Raw genomic sequence first — 5,048 nt, forward strand, 5'->3', positions numbered from 1 at the left:
GCTGATGGTGTGCATTTTTGGCCTCTTGGACCTTCTATGGAACTTCCAAGGCTTTGGATTTTAGGGCTTAGTTCCTCAGACATTCCAGGCTCACTTACATTAGAGTCACTGCTCCCTCCCAGGATGTACCTCAGTCCCCAGAGATCTCCTCTTCTTCTGAAGTCAGGACATTCCTCTCTCTTTCATCCCTGTGAAACCTTTCCCTTTCTAAAATAATACAGGTTCTTTTGAATTAAATTTCAGAACAAAAGTCTCTGGAAAACAGAAATCTTACTTGTTTTCTAGAAAGGGAAGAGAAAAATATTTCTTATTTTCTTGATGAACCCAGAGAAAAAGTAAATACTGTTTACTTCTATATCTGATTGTCTTGTCACATTGATTTAGTAATCATTCCTACTTCAATGATGTTAAAGACTCCTAAGTGAACATTTAACTATTTCTGGTTTAAAAAGTGAGCTCCTAGAACTGGGATTTTGTGTGTAGAGATTTCTTAGGTTGTGTCTTTTTTAATTCTTGGTTAGCCTGGCTAGAAAGAGGTTTATCAATTTTATTGTCATTTCGAAGAGAACCAGCTTACATTTTTGTTAATTTTCTTTACTGGTTTCCTCTTCAATTTCATTGACTTCATTGTAACTTTTATTATTTCTCTTCTACTTGCCTTAAGCTTGCATTGCTTTTCTTTTTCTAGTTTGCTAAACTGGAATGTTGGATTACTGATTTTGGATTGTTCTCCTTTCCTAATACATGCTTCCAGCACTATAATTTTCCCTCTAGGTACTGCTTTTCCTGGATCCCACAATTTTATCAGTTTTATTTTTATTACATTTAGTTCAGAATATTTTAACATTTTCTTGAGACTTCTTCTTTCACCATTTTATTTTTTGAATAATTGTAAAGATATTATTATCTGGAGTTTATTAAATATAAAATTTGATATTTTTAAATATCAACCACAATAAATAAATAATAAGCTAAAAACTAAAAGTTTGGTATTTTTTGTAGCATAATAAGTTAAATTTCTATTTATTCTTGTTTAATTACTGTATGAAAAAACATTCCATACATTTTATTATAAATATTTAATTATGCCGTAATGAATCCAAGGCCCTAAGAAAAATAATTTAATTTTTATTTTTGAGTAGGATTTTAGAAAGCTAAGTATATTGCTATTTAAGAGAGATTTACTTATTGACTAAACATGTTAAACAGTGTCCAGCTCATTACAATGTTAGGGTTTGCCTCCTCTCTAGTACTATAACTATACACTGTATCTATATAACATGTATATATATGTATTGCAGAAAGTGGTCAGAATTAAACAAATGCTTCATTTGACTTAATTCACTCAAATAAATTATACCTAAATATATATATAAAAACAAAAATCCCAGTGCTTGTATCCGTTTAGCTGTTTAAATGAATCTCTGCCTGGCTCTGCTAACACAATAGCTACAGCTTTCTTCTGCTCTCTCTCTCTCTCTCCTAATCTACAAAATATTTGTAGCCCTGCATTTCCAAGGGTGTAGCTCCCTGCTGTTTCTGGTTTCAGGACCTTGTACTTCCATGCCTGCTTGTCCTTTCCTCCTTTTATTGCACTTCATATTACCTGGGCATTGAAAAATATTCCTTATCCTGCTTTCAAAACTTGTCTCCTAGTTCTGGTCTGCTTATCTGACATTTGACCTCTTACTTCTCTTGACCTTAGTTATTTAGGTGAGGAAAAGACCCTTTTTATAAAATCTTGAAAAAAGAATGGCATGAGAGGGGATGGGCCCCTCTTGACATTCCTTAGTTTTGTCTTAAGTTTATAGTTGAAATAAAAACATTCAATCTTCTCAGAGGCTAAGGCATCCTTTAAAGTAAAGAAAGAAAGAAATAAAACTTCTGGGAGAAAATATAACCTCCCAGTTATTATGAAATGCAAATTCATAAGTATGTTCCATTACAATAAATTATCTAGCCTTTAAGGAGCTTTTAGAACTTCTACAATGAGAATCATTTCTAGAGTGAAGAGAAGAAATATATATGTATATATTTTTGTACAGCATAATTGCAAAACATTTATCCTGCAATCTAATGCTTTTCAAAATCATAGTGTAAGGAAGAATCCCTTCGCTTCCTTTGTTGAAAAAGAAAAAAACTGATGTCTTTAATGGTCTGATGAATTTAGGAAATTCATACTCTCTGAGGCCCATAGAGAATATGTTAAAAGTTTTAACAGCTTAAAAGTCTCTCTCAACTTCTCTCTGTGTTCATTAAGAAAACACATGAGGAATTCCCATATGGAAAGTATGGATTTTTCTTTCCCCTAATCACATAAAGTAGCTTCTTATCTCTCTCCTTTCTGCAGGATTGAACTGGACTAAACCATAGGTTACTGTCTGTTTCAGTGCATTCTGGTCCATCTCTACTACCAATTAATTGCCCTGTGCTCAGATACAAAGGTAATTGGCTCTTATGCTTCTAGAAATGTGTTGACTCCTTCTCCTAAATATACAGAGCTTTTGCCAAAGTTTCTAGGCACGTTGTCAAAGATGCACCGTCTGTAATGAAGATGGGGGAGGTCACTAAGAGCAAGGCCCACAGCTGCTTGGAGAAACATTGCCAAGATAAGAGCAGCTTTGAAGGATAAACTGGGAGATTGTGTTAGAAAGCATGGCTAAGGCTTCTGCAGGGTTGGGGGAGGCGGCACTTCCATATGACATTATATTACAAATCTAAGGGTTTTATTCTTTTCTAAGGCATTGTTTGTCTTCCCTGTGGGACATCAAACAAAACTTTTCTTTCAAGAATAGTATTTCATTAAAAGCGATTATTTAGGCTTTGGAGTAAACATTATTTTAGGACCTATGAAAATCAAGGACACTGGTTTCCACAAATGTCATATCTATTAGAAATGAATGCCCGGAGGGATTCTGCATAGTCACACCATTGCCTTTTCTGCAAATATTTTCCAAAGAAATGAGTGAACTTTAGACCAGTAATACACTTTGTGGTGTATGATTTCAAATAAAATCTAATTTTTGTTTTCTGTCATAGCTATATTTCTTTTTTGGGGGGGGTGGAGGGAATAATTTTTTCCCCTATTTTATGTGGTCCTGAGTTATAGTGTTTCTTGAATTTTTAGTTTTCTTTATGTTATATTTTCCCCTTTATCTTTGAGCACTATTTATAAAAATTAAATTTCAGAGTGGTAGACATTGGTAATATACGAATTTCATATATATTCATGCATAGAATTTAAACGAATATCCAAATTTTAAATTTTTGATTTTGTAGTAGTCTGTATGATTTTCTTATTGCAGTCTTGCCTTCTCAGTTATTTTTATTGGACTAACATTAAATTCAGTTTCCTTTTTGAAGAATACATATTGGAAAATACACACAAATGAGGCAACCTAAAGTTATACCTACACATAGTAAGTGGGAAATATATGCTGGCTGACTGAGTAAATGAAGGGTTGTTAATGAATGAATCCCTTCAGAAAATCAGAGTTAAAAAAAAAGTTTTATCAAATATCGATAATTGAGAATATATTTAATGTAGCTGACTGAGAATGTATCATCTTTAAAATTTTTTATTATTATGGCATGTTATTATTTATTTTTTGATTATGATAATGAAATATATATGTGTATAAATAGGTAATCATTTTAACTTGTTTTTAAAACATTGTTATGAATGCTAAATAAATATTAAATTTACCTTGATAATGTATAAGAAAATAGGGTTACATTTTTCAACAGTACATAGTTTCTACCAAAGTAATTTTAAAGCTTCCATTCTAGCTTATTTTTTATTCAGCTCAAATACTCTTTGATATTGGTCTGAACTGCTGTTGAATCAAGACACAGAAAGGATGAATGGTTATGTCTGTTCACAGGTTTAATCCTTACATTTTTCCCCATGTGAAATACATTTGACAAAATCTTTCTGGCTATATGTGTATAACAATAACCCCTGGCTATTTTAAGAATGGTGCCATTTTAACATCCTCACTTCATGTAGCACAGGACATCTCTACTGCATTTAGAAAGATTTGATTGTACGCCCAGGATCTGGTAAAGGCTAATTAGAGAATTGTAACTAGAAAAAGAGGTTGTCGATGTTGGGCAGGAAAACATCATAAATGTTCACTTCTGCTATTATTTAGCCGATTCTCCATGAATTACATATCCATTTCTCTACAGTTGAATCTTTACGTTGTTTTTGAGCATTTAGCTCCAATAAACATTTTTCTCTAAAATTAATTTTTAAGAGCAAAATTATTGGGCCCAAGAATATTAGTATTTTTTGATAACTTATTTTTATATGTTTTTCAAAATCATTGTACTATTATACAATGCTAACTGAGCACTGTCTGTTTGTGACAATAAAGTAGCAGTTTCTCCAGAAGGAGTTATAGAAAAAAATTGATCTTATCTGAGGTTACTCACCAACTGGAATTTAGAGTATAGTGCACACACCCAAAAGATTATGTTCCCATAAAACTCTTAAAACAGTTTCAGAAACCTGCCATGTGCTTGGTTGGTGAATATAATTTGTATTTATTTATACTCCACCTAATTCCAGAAAGTATTTCAAGATGACTAACTGTATCTATAACAATAATTTAGAACAGGCTTGACAAAGCAGTGTGGAACATACATAAAATTTACTTCCCAGAGCAAAATAGTGGAGGAAGCAAAAGCAACTTAAAAAGTGCTTTAATTTCAACTTCTATGCAGAGCTGATCCTACATAAAGCTAAAATAGGGGTAGAATTATTTTCCTGGCATTAACTTTTATATTCTTTTTGGAAAGCACTTTGGCAACTACACTTTAAGTCATGAAAATGTGCTCACTCTGATTCAGTAATTTCACTTCTGAGAATCCTAAAAAATAAATTATAAATATGAGAATAATACATTCTATACATTAAATGTCCATTACAGTATTGTTTATTGTTAAACTTGGAAATAACCTAAATTTCCATCTAAAAAAAGAAATGATGGATAAATAGATAGATAGATAGAATGATATTTACTTATTAGGATAGCAATTTGAGA

This window comes from Pteropus vampyrus, unplaced genomic scaffold, assembly GCF_000151845.1.
Source record: "Pteropus vampyrus isolate Shadow unplaced genomic scaffold, Pvam_2.0 Scaffold70, whole genome shotgun sequence".
NCBI lineage: Eukaryota > Metazoa > Chordata > Mammalia > Chiroptera > Pteropodidae > Pteropus > Pteropus vampyrus.